General features: G+C 38.8%; 1 pseudogene; it reads left to right on the forward strand.

The window, feature by feature from the left end:
- LOC118984175 (polyadenylate-binding protein 1-like) overlaps positions 1-12,683 on the forward strand; it is a 70,500-nt pseudogene extending 57,817 nt beyond the window's left edge.
- Positions 12,684-12,894: the final 211 nt, after the last annotated feature.

The raw sequence follows: 12,894 nt of genomic DNA on the forward strand, positions 1-12,894 counted from the left end.
GCAGGAAAAAAGATAGCATTTTACTCTTGTCTCTATTTGCTCTGCTGGGTTTGGTAAATCAGGGCCCAAGGAGCTGTGTGGCACATAATGTCTGATGAAGGGCCTTTTTCTCCTTTCCCTTGAAGGAATGTACACAACAGGAAACTTCTGGGCCAAACCTTGCCACAGAGCCTGTAATCCCACAGTGGGAATTGGGTCTGCCTGACTATTAAAGGCTCTGGCTGACTAGAACAAAACTCAGGCATTCAGCTCCTGCCTTCAGGACCCAAGCCTGCCACTCTCTCACAGGAGGTTCAGCTCAAATTCTTCACTCTGCTCTGCCCTCTGCCTGTGAGCCATGTTGGGCTGGGTCCTCCTGCCCAGTGTTTTCTCTGCCTCTGAGTTTTTTGGTTAGCAAAGCTACTGGGTCCTGCCTACATGCACAGGCCTGAGTGACTAGGTCCTGCCAAGCCTCAGGTACATCTCAGCTCCTCTAATAAAACAGTTTCTCTATGACCACCACAGTACAGCATTGGTCCCTGGAGGTCCTGTTCTCCCCATGCTCCCTCTCCTCAAAAATCACAATGTCTCATGGTGAGGGCTGGCTACCTCCTTACAGGGCCTCCACCAATTTTAGATAAAGTTTCTTTGAATCTTTCCTGGATGGTGTTGGGAAGATCCCCTCAGCTCTGCTGCAACACGATACAGTGATGGTGTGCTGTCCTTGTTCCCTCCAGAGATGTTCAGACTCTGGCCTGCCTATTCCCACCATGCTTTTTCTGAGACCCACACCTCCCAGGCTTTCTCTTGTTGCCCCATTAGCTCACAGCTTCTGGGACAATTTATAGCCACCTGATGCTGTGCAGCCATCAGTGCTCGGCTGGGAAGCAGTGGTAGTCCACCTAGAAAGCCCAGGCTGTTGGCTCCCAGGTGCCCTGCAGGAGGGCTGGTTCCTGTGTAGTCCTGTGCAATCTCCACTCTCTCTTCCGATTACACTCTCACTCAGATACTTTCATTTACTCTCTGCTCTCTGTTCTGATTTCAAATCTAGTTCACATCTGAGGGCAAATGAATGGAGCTGACCAGTACTCTGCCACCATCTTGGATCTCTCACTTGAAGATATCTTGTTATCTTTCCATATAACTACAAATTAAGCCACTGTTATTTTTAACAACTGCATAGTATTCCATTATATTAATGTACCAAAACTTAACTAGTTCTCTGTGAAGTTGATTTCAATATATTCCAAGTAAAACAAGGCTGCAATAATTATTTCAGTCAAATGTGACTATATGTGTAGGATAAGTATTTAGGAGTAAAATTTCTAAGTCAAATAGTTTGTTCCTTCTTATTTTTGATAAAATTACAAATTGCTCTACATGGAGGTTATATCATGATATTTTTTCCTTTTTTATTAAGATATTATTGACATATAACATGGCAGAAGTTTAAAGTTACAATATAGTGATTTGTAATATATATGTAGTGAAATATATATAGTGAAATCATGCATATATGTTTATAAACGGCTATCACAATAAGTTTAGTTAGGATCCATCACTTGACATAGTTACAATTTTTGCTTATGGTGAGGACTTTTAAGATCTCCTATCTTGGTAACTTTCAAATATACAGTGATATATTGTCAATTAAAGTCACAATGCTGTACATCACATCCCCAGGACTTATAATCAGAAGTTTGTATCTTTTGACCACCTTTACCCATTTCCCCAAATCCTACTGGTAACCACTATTCTGCTCTGCTCCTATTATTTCATTTTTTAAAGATTCCACATATAAGTGAGATTACAAAATATTTGTCTTTACCATCTGACTTAATCCACTGAGGTTATATGAATTTAAAGTCACAGAAACAATGTATGAATGTGTCTGATTCCCTTGATTGTACCAGAACAGAGTATTATAAGCTTTCTGATCTTTACTAATCAAATAAAAAAACCTTTACCTCACAGTTCTTCCATTTGTATTTCTTTTATAGTAAATGACTTTGATGTATTTTCATATTTTTGCAAGCTATCATTTTTATTTCTTATTATGTAAATTATGTAAGTTATTATGTAAGTTATGTCTAGACATAACTCCCTCTGTTTTTCCTAGCATATTGTTGGCCTATGGCTGCAGAAGCCAGCAGAACAAGTGGTCTCACATTCACGTGCAGTGGATAAAACCTGGGAAGGACAACTGGGGAAAGGATAATCCCAGCCCCAGGCCAGACTGCACAGCCCAGGGTTCCAGCACCAGAAAGCCTCATAACCTCTGGCTGTAAAGACCAGTGGACATTTAAGTAATGGAAGATGCTGTTGGTCTCTCAGGAGAGTCCATTTAAAGAGCTCAAAGGGTCCTAGAACTTCCACAAACCCACCCAGTTAGGAAATCAGCACCAGGGCATCAGATAGAAGGGTGCCAGTTGTTTATGGGAAGTGGGGGAAGTTACTGAAAATGGAGCAAGAACCAAAAAAGTGGCATAGTTTCCTCACAGACTCTTCCCCCCACATACAGAACTACAAAGTAGTGAGGTAGGTTGTACCAAACTGGCAAATACCTCAGGTTTCACCCCTTACAATGCAACAGATGTGCCAATACGAGGAGTCATAGCTGTTCTACTTATACACTGAAAGACAGGGAGGCTGTCAAATTGAGGGGACAAAGAAATATGGCCCGTATGAAAGAACAGATCAAAGTTTCAGAAAAAGAACTAAGCAAAATGGAGAGAGCAAACCGATCAGATGCAGAGTTCAAAATACTGCTGATCAGGATGCACAGAGAAATGACAGTATGGCCACAAAACAAAGGAAGAGGTGAAGGTTATACAAAGTGAAATAAGAGAAAATATACTGGGAATCAACAGTGAGGAAAGGAAGCCAGGATTCAAATCAATTATTTGGAACAAAAGGAAGAAAAAAAATTCACTCTGAACAGAAAGAAGAAACAAGGACTTTAAAAAATGTGGAGAGGGCCCTGGGTGTAGCTCAGTGGATTGAGTACCGGCCTGCGAACCAAAGGGTCACTGGTTCAATTCCCAGGCAGGGCACCTGCCTGAGTTGCAGGCCAGGACCCCAGTGAGAGGCACACAGAAGACAACCACACTTTGGTGTTTTTCTCTCTTTTTTCTTCCTCATTTCCCTTCTCTCTAAAAATAAATAAATAAAATCTTTAAAAAACAAGTAAATAAATGCACAGATAGGATAAGTTCGAATTAGTAATAAATGCCATGAAGACATTTAAACAAGGAAATATGAGGGCCTGGCTGGTGTAGCTCAGTGGATTGAGCGCGGGCCTGCGAACCACACGACTGCGGTTCGATTCCCAGTCAGGCCACATGCCTGGGTTGCAGGCCAGTTCCCAGTAGGGGACTCACAAGAAGCAACCAAACATTGATGTTTCTCTCCTTCTCTCCTGCCCTTCCTCTCTAAAGACAAATAAATAAAATCTTTAAAAAATAAAAATAAACAAGGAAATATGATATGAATATCTGTTCCAGCAAATGGAGAAGACTATTTTAGATCATGTGGCACTTAAACTTGATAAGCTGATACTCAAACTGGGACCTTTAGTGATGAGAAGAAGCCTTATAAGGAATGGAGGATAAGTGTCCCAAGCTGAAGTTAAAAATCAAGAGTTCAGCCCTGACTGGTGTGGCCTAGTGGACTGAGCACTGGCCTGTGAACCAAAAGGTCACTGATTCGATTCCAAGTCAGGGCACATGCCTGGGTTGTGGACCAGATTCTTGGTTGGGGGCATGTGAGAGGCAGCCACACACTGATTGTTTCTCTCACTCTTTCTCCCTCCCTTTCCCTCTCTCTGAAAATAAATAAATAAAATCTTTTTTAAAATATCAAAAGTTGTTTTGTACCTTTGAAGTTCAGTATGCCTAAGACAGTGTGTGACAGTACCAAATAGGTAGTTGGATATATGACTTTGTCAGTCACGCTAGAGGTCAGGGCTGAATTCATCAACATATAGGTAGTATATGTGAAATCACAGGAGAGTGAGAGTTCACTTAGGGAGAGTGTAAATACAGAAGATAAGATGGTTAAGGACTAAATTCTTCAAAGGTGCCTGGAAGAAGGAGAATCCAGGAAAGGAGACTGAAAGAGAGCAGGCAGTAATGTAAAAATAAAACAGGAGAACTTTGTAGCATAAAAGCCAGGAGAAGCATGTATTTCAAGAGGGAGAAAGTGGTCATATTTTTACACTATTTTTTCCATTGAGAAACATATGTCTCTCCATTCATTTAACTCTTCTTTTATTTCTTTCTGTTTCTCAGTGAAATTTTGTGGTTGTCTTCACAGAGGTCCTCAACACACTCACAAATTATTTGTTTTTGCTCTGAGTAGAAAAATGACTCACTTTAGATTTGGTCTGGACTTATTTTGCTAGAAGATCCAGCTGCAACTTGGCATTTACATTTTTATCACTGATTTTTTAATTATCTGTTATAATTTTCTATATTGTGTGTTTTTAAATTGATTTTCGGTCTTCATTTTTCTAGTTAAACTGCATTGTGAATGATTTGCTCTTTCTCTTCGAATTCAGATTTCTACCCATGTGAATTCTTTTAAGTGGAAAATATTTTTAATTTTATGAAAGTTATTCACATCCATTATAAAAATACAAGCAGTGCAGTAAAATTAAAAAATGAAAGTCTCCACTATTTTCACCTTTCAAAGAAAAACTTTGTTAGTTGTTTTGTGTATATACTTCCATATTTTTCTATGCATCATGAAATTGCATATACATGTTTTTTTCTTATGAAATGGGATACTAGTTATATATTGCATCCTGTTTTTCTTCCTTTAAAACAGTTTTCTTTCTCAAAATTGCAGCTGCTATTCAGGTTCAATTATGGTTCCACATAAATTTTTGAAGTGTTTGTTCTATGTCTCTGAACTATGTCATTGGTACTTTAATAGGTATTGCATTGAATCTGTAAATTGCTTTGAGCAGAAAGAAAGAAGGTGCTCCTACCCTTTGCAACAGCATGGATGGAACTGGAAAGCATTATGTGGAGTGAAATAAGCCAGGTGGTGAAAGACAAATACCATATGATCTCACCTTTAACAGGAACTTAAACAACAAAACAAACAAACAAGCAAAATATGACCAAAGACACTGAAATTCAGAACAGGCTGACAGGGACCAGAGGGGAGAGGGGAGAGAATTTCAGGGGGAAAGGGGAAGGATTCAGAGAAACTAGTATAAAGGAAACATGGAGAACAACTAAGAGGGGTGGAAATGGGAGGGAGGTGGGGAGCATGGGGGGGATGGGCTGGGATGGGAGTGGGGGATGGAAAACTGTACTTGAACAATAATTAAATTTAAAAATATTTTTTAAAAAGAAAGGCCACTCCATATGGTGGTAGCAGTAAGGTAAAAGGAATATAAAGACACTTTTGGGGGGTATTTTCCAATACAGGAATATTATCACCAGATTTAAGTGATGGGACAATAAGTCATAATTTGAAAGTCATGGAACCTGTTTATTTGTGAATTTGTGTGCCTAGTTTTGAGATATCTTGATCTTTTGAGGTTTGGAATCTGTATTTAGTGTGCAATGACCAATTTTCCTCCTTGATCTTTTCTCCAAGTAAATGCCAGCACTATGAGCAAGAAACAGAACAGCTAATAATCTTAAAACCAGTTCACAAGGGGGAAGTACCCCGAAAGCACATAGATAAAAGTCAGTGAGTGTGAACTTGATCATATGGCTTATGAAGTTGTTGGCACTTTATGCTTAAAGTGAATTGCACTTTTGTGAATAGGGCTGAGATTAAACCACTTACTTCCTCAGCATGCAACTTATATAGGGAATTGTGAAAGGACATGAAATAAATAGCCAGAGTGTTATGTAGAACAGCAGTCCCAAATTTTTGGGCCCTGTTTTCATGGAAGGCAATTTTTTTCATGGACTGGGGAGCAGGGGATGGATGGTTTGGGGATTATTCAGGTGCATTACGTTACATTCAAGCTCACATCCTGCTCTGTGGCCTAGTTCCTACCAGGTCCCCATCAGTACCTGTCAGCAGCCTGAAGTTTGGAGACTCTTGATGTAGAGTATCTGATAACCCCCTTTTATGGCTTTTAATGAATACCAATAAATATTTCTGGAAATAAGAAATGGTCTTTTCCAAAACCCAGGAGGCTTCAAGCAGAATATTCTCCTGGTTCAGAAATTAGAAAAACTGATAAGATTTTCTCTTCCCAAATCCTCAGGTGGCAAGTATAGTTCATGCATGTTTATTCAGAATTAGTGTTTCAGATACTGGGATCTTAGTTATGAAATGGTCCAGTCTTTACTTTTTTTCAAACGAACAGTACTTTGGCAGGAAAAAAATTTTTTTTCAAAAAAAATTTCAGTTAAATCAAGGTTAATATTTCTCAACTCCTTACCTTCAAATTCCTCTCATATGAACCATACTCTTGGAAGGAGATAAAACCACCCCAGATATCATACTGCACTATAAGTAGTTATATGCAGGACTTTCTCCCTCCATATACAATAAAAGAGATATGCTGGCACATTTAGCTTCTATGCCTTGGTTATTTGATGAGTTTTCCTAAATTCTGAAGGTGAGAAAATGGACTTTAGAGAAAAAAAAATTGCCTGGAACTAAGTCCATTTACTAGCTGTATAACCTTTGACAAATACCTTAACTTTTTGGTGATACCATCCCTTCATATATACAATAATAATGAGGATTTACAGTATGGACAAGTTGATATAGGTTTGTCTTTTCTTGTCTTCCACACTAAGTACAACTTTAATTCCAGGAAATGATACAAGAAGATAATTCTAGATAGTGCTAAGAGAAAGGTGAACTGGTTTGGAAATTGAGGACTAGAGGAATAATAGAGTTTCAGTGCACACAACCACCCAATAGAAGAAAATGATCTGAACTCAGTATCTATCACTCTATAAATAGAAGGCAGCCTAGGTAGGCTCATTCCTTCTCCCATTAAACAGAAGTCTCAATGACAAGACCAGACAAGCTGGAAAACCAATGCAATGAGGATGAATTTATTGGCAGTCTTGCTACTATGACAATAAATAGGCAAGTGAAGTGCTTTCCTTCCTGGGGTTGGACCTGACATTCCCTCTGAGAAATACTGGAGCAGCAGGCATGGACGGGAGGGGCTCCACAATTACAAATAATCTAGCTTGAGAAGTCTTTTTGTCCTTGCAAGCCAAAGACTTTCTTCTATTGCTCAGAAGCATCTGGAAGTTGAATGCCACCAGAAGAGGGGCCATAACACAAAAATTGGTCAGGCCTCTTCCCCCTTCATCTCCTGTGTCTGTGACTCTCCTGTCCTTAGTGGTGGGAACACACACTGATTGAGTTCATTAGTAGAATGGAGATGACAGGAGATATAATCACCCATATGAACACCCATATGGGTCAAACTGGGTCTATGGGTCTTAATGAACATTGATTTATTAAGAGGATTAATATGTTTACTTCATATGAATTGCCTAGGGCACAGTAAGTGCCTGAAAAATGTGAATTATCATTATCTCCTTTCTTGATTATCTTTATAGATGTCCAGAGATGATCCTTGAATCTTTAAGAATGTGTGTGTCAATATGTCACTGAGACAGACTTCTTTCCACATTTATAGGTTTCTGTTTGTGGGAAGAAGGGCAGGGCAGGAAGAATTCAGGGTAAATAACCTGGGGACCCAGCCAGTGTCCTGGTAGGACAAAGATGGATTATTCAAATGGTGTAATTGAGGAAAGTTTATTAAAGTTACTATTAACAAAGGTGTGGAAAGGTTTAGAGAAATCCAACAAAGGGTGATACAAAATCCTGGGACTACAAACAACAGGGAGTTGATAAGCCCAAAGGGGCAAGGAGACTTCACAATTGCCAGAATTCATTTTTTTTATTTTTTAGTATCACATTTTATTTTTTATTGTTATTTAATTCTTGCTCAAGTACAGTTTTCTGTCATATTCCCAGCCCTGCTCAGAATTCATTTAAAAAAATGCTGTATGAGAGGTCTGCCTAACAGAGTGTGGCCTTGGTTTTGTTGACTTAAGACAGTCCATGGTATGCATCAGAGAAGAAATTTGTGAAGTAACTATCCTGATCTCACTAGCTTTTCTTCAATCATCTACCAGTATCTCCCATTGGCCAAAACTAATGGGAGGCCAGAGAACAAAATAACCTACTGATGCAGCCCATAAGACCCAGTTTCTCAAGCCACAGAGTAGGATGGAGAAGGGTAGAAATGTATCTGGGGTATGGGACAATGGACGATTGCTAACACTGGAGTTTAAGTCTATCATCAGTCACTCACACCCTAATTAATATGAATTATTTTATTCAGTAACCAGAAGCATTTCCTTTTGGCTGGCCAATTGAGAGAACAACATCTTGAGGAGAGGGGAGAGTGAAAAGGGAGATTATTTTTAGTATAAATCACCTTTGAGGAGGGCACCCTTGGTTACTTTGAACTTACAGAGTCCACAAGGGTAATGATCCTGGATAATCGGGAAGAGAGGCTAACCGGAAGTGAAAGTGGGGATCACAAAAGAAAGTGAGAAGGGTACAAATTAAGTTGGCATATTCTACAATTCTTCCTTTGTCTTAGTGGTCACCAAAACTTTCTTGCTTCGTTTTGTCTGCCACCTAAACTGATATGCTGTACACAAGGAGTAAGGAGACCCATATGACTCTTGGCTCAAAATTTTAAAAACTTAGCACTATCTTAGGAATGACTGGTGTCAGAACTTTTCAAATTTGGAAAGATGTGTTTACATCTGCCAAAGCAACTATAAAGAATAGATTTACAATCAAATGTATTAAAGCAGGAATTTCTTCTCTATATATTATCAGAACTCAAATTTCATGTAGTATAAATAAACACTTGAACACTGATAGTTGTCCTAGCCAGCCTTCTTGAGTCTCCAGTGCACTCCTTACCAGTCAGATTATGCATAAGCTGATTTTTCTGTCTGTATGAAGTTATAAGGCTTTTCTCTCACTATTGTACAGTTGTTTGTACCAGGTGATTTCTCCTCAATTCAGTTATAATTCCAGATTGGCCCTGGGAGGAGGTTAGTGTGGCTTCTATTCACTCCTCCATCATCTTGTGCCTTCAAAATGAATTTTAATTTAAGATGCAGAATGCATTTACATTCTCTAATGTCTGTCATTTGCTGTTTACCAACATAGCTCTCCCATAGCAGATAGACTGAAATCTTAAAATCTTTATAAGTAACATGCTTGGTGGAAAAGCAATTGTAATAGCCAGTTTAGCAAGCAGTTTAGATATTTCATAGCAGGTTTTTACCCAAGGAAAGGGAAACATATGTCCATACAAAAATCTGCATGTCTGTTTATAGCCTATATATTTATAATTGCCAAAACTGAAAACAACCTAAATATCTATAAACTAGTGAATAGGGAAACAACTCTGATTCAACCTTCCATACAATGGAATACAATTTAACTCTAATAGGATCAACAAAATTGATGAATTTCATATTTGTATTGCTAAGTGAAAGAAGACACACTCAAAAGGCTACATATTGTATGACTCCATTTATATGACATTCTAGAAAAGACTAAACTATAAGAACATAAATCAGACCAGTAATTGCTAGTGACTAGAAGGGAAATAATTGACTACAAGGGAATTTTTTGACTGTGGTTGTATAGAGAAGGTCTTCTAATAACATTATTTTGTTGAATGTCATTTCATTATAACATTGAGGAAAAAAATCACTTCCTAAGAGCTATCATCTGTGTGGAGTTTAGACATTCTCCCCATGCCTGCTTGGTTTTTTTCTGGGTACTCTGGTTTCTTTACAAATCCCAAAGTTGTCTGCATGAAGTGAATTGGTGTGTCTACATTGTCTAAGTATATGTGTGACTTTGGGTGTGAGTGTGGGTGGTCCTGGGATGGAAGAGCATCCTGTCCAGGGTGGGTTCTTGTCTTTTGCCCTAAACTTCTGTGATAATCTATAGCCACCAGTAACCCTGAACTAGAACAGGTGAGTTGGAAAGCAGTTATCTTACTTGTTTTTATTACTCTTTCTTAAATGTATGTATCACTCATACTTATTTCAATGTTTAATATTAGAAATGTTTGAGGTCTTTATTTGGAATTTTAGGGATGTTTTTGTGACCAGAAATATGCCATGGGACTTTATTATTTGTATCAATTCACTTATGTAAAATTGTTTTTTTTATAGGTTGGTTCACTTAAAGTTGCAGTTTCTAAGAATGTATTGACAATGTTAAGTGAAGACTTACTGTATAATTGTTAAAGTTCATAACTGTTAAACTATATTATTGTTATATTCCAAATGGGTAAGTTTCATTGTATTTTATTTATTCATTTATTTAGATTTTATTTATTTATCTTTAGAGGGGAAGGGAAGGAGAGAGGGAGAGAAATATCAATGTATGGTTGCCTCTCATGTTTTCTCTGCTTGGAACTGGCCTGCAACCCAGGCATGTGCCCTGACTGGGAATCGAACCACGATCCTCTGGTTCGCAGGTTCGTGCTCAATCCACTGAGCTACACCAGCCAGGGTGATTGCATTTTAATGAAACTTCCTTTAATAAAACACACTGTAATATATTAAATTAACCATTATAGTTAACAATTTTTCAGAGATGATTAACCATTTGGTGAAATTTCTAAGCTCTTTGTTTCTTGTCTTGTCCAAATTTGGGTAGGTTCCTGGCATATTCACACTTCTACTAGAGTGATGTAAGCTAAAATGAGAATGTGTTAAACCTAAAATCACTTGATGTACATTAATTATGAAAAGCACAGAGATAAATATAGAAAAACTAAAGTCTAAAATTAGATTTGGGGGCATGCTATGGATTTCAATTATCTACCCCAAGTGGGTTTGAAATGAAGAGCTTTTGTTTGTGTGAACTATATCCATCAATGTCTACTGTATTAAAAACAAGAAATTGTAGCCTTGGTTGATGTGGTTCTGTGGACTGAGAGCAGGCTTACCAACCAAATGGTCACTCATTTAATTCCCAGTCAGGGCACATGCCTGGGCTGTGGGCTAGGTCAGCAGTTGGGGCCACATGAGAGGCAACCACACATTGGTGTTTCTCTCCCTCTTTCTCCATCCCTTCTCCTCTATAAAAACAAATAAATAAAATCTTTAAAAAGCCATTAGAATTAGAAAAATTCATTGATAATAAAACACTGATACATTTTCTGCTTTTGGTAACATTCTTTCACGTAAGGTGGTTTGTGATGAAAATAGTTCCAAGGGTTGTGGATTTGTACATTTTGAGGCACAAGAAGCAGCTGAAAGAGCTATTGAAAAAATGAATGGGATGCTTCCAAATGATCGCAAAGTATTTGTTGGATGATTTAAGTATCTTAAAGAATGAGAAGCAGAACTTGAAGCTAGGGAAAAAGAGTTCACCAATGTTTACATAAAGAATTTTGGAGAAGACATGGATGATGAGTGCCTTAAAGATCTCTTTGGCAAGTTTGGATCTGTGTTGAGTGTGAAAGTGATGACTAAAGAAAGTGGAAAATCCAAGTTTTGGATTTGTAAGCTTCAAAAGGCACAGACATGCTTAGAAAGTTGTGGATGAGATGAATGGAAAAGCATTTAATGGAAAATAAATTTATGTTGGCCAAATTCGGAAAAAAAGTGGAACAGCAGATGAAACTTAAGCACAACTTTGAACAGATGAAGCAGGGTAGGATCGCTGGATACCAGGGTGTTAACCTTTATGAGAAAAATCTTGATGATGGCATTGAAGTTGAATATCTCTGGAAAGAGTTTTCTCTATTTGGTATAATCACTAGTGCAAAGGTTATGATGGAGGGTGGCTGCAGCAAAGAGTTTGGTTCTGTATCTTTCTCCTCCCTAGAAGAAGCCACTAAAGCAATTACAAAAATGAATGGTAGAACTGTGGCTACCAAGCAATCAAAAGTAGCTTTAGCTCAGCACAAAGAAGAGCACCAGGCTCACCTCACTAACCAGTATATGCAGAGAATAGCATGTGTGAGGGCTGTGCTCAACCCCTACCAGCCAGCACTTCCTTCAGATTACTTCATGGCATCTACTCAGAGCCATGCTGCGTACTATACCTCTAGCCAAATTGTTCAACTTAGACCAACTCTTTGCTGGACTGCTCAGGGTGCCAGACTTCATTCATTCCAAAATATGCTTGTTGCTATCTGCCCAGCCACTCCTAGAACACCACTTAGTACTATGAGACCGGCTTCTTTACACGTTCCGTAAGTCATGGTGACACAGTGTGTTGCTGACACATCAACATAGATAATGGGTCCACATCCTGAAGCTGCTGCTGCTACAGCTACTTTTGCTGTCTGCACTCTTTCACAGTATAAATATGCTGCAGGAGTTCACAATCTTCAACATCTTAATGCACAGCCACAAGTTACCATGCAGCAACCTGCTGTTCATGTACAAGGTCAGTGCCCCTCCTCAAGAGCAAAAGCAAATGTTGAATGAACAGCTGTTTCATTCAAGTCATGCACCCTACTCTTGCTGGTAAAATCACTGGCATGTTGTTGGAGATAGATAACTCAGAACTTCTTCATTTGCCTGAGTCTCCACAGTCTCTCCATTGTAAAACTGATGAAGCTATAGCTGTCCTACAAGCTCACCAAGCTAAAGAGGTTGAAAGCAGTTAACAGAGTCACTGTTGTTCCAACTGTTTAAAATCAATCAGGGATCATGCTTTTTCTTAGTGCTTCCCCAAATAAAAACACCTAAACATCAAAAAGCATAACTATTATCATAAGGAGATTGCATTGGGACAGTAAGGATCCTGGGACCAGTACGAGGACCAGGGTTGCTGCAGCCCCTAGCCTGGTGCCTGCCACAGGATCCTTGGATGAGAACCAAAGCAACAGCTCTCCCCCTCCATCCC

The sequence above is a fragment of the Sturnira hondurensis genome, unplaced genomic scaffold (genome assembly GCF_014824575.4).
Source record: "Sturnira hondurensis isolate 20B ecotype Veracruz unplaced genomic scaffold, ASM1482457v3 Scaffold0003420, whole genome shotgun sequence".
NCBI classification, from domain to species: domain Eukaryota; kingdom Metazoa; phylum Chordata; class Mammalia; order Chiroptera; family Phyllostomidae; genus Sturnira; species Sturnira hondurensis.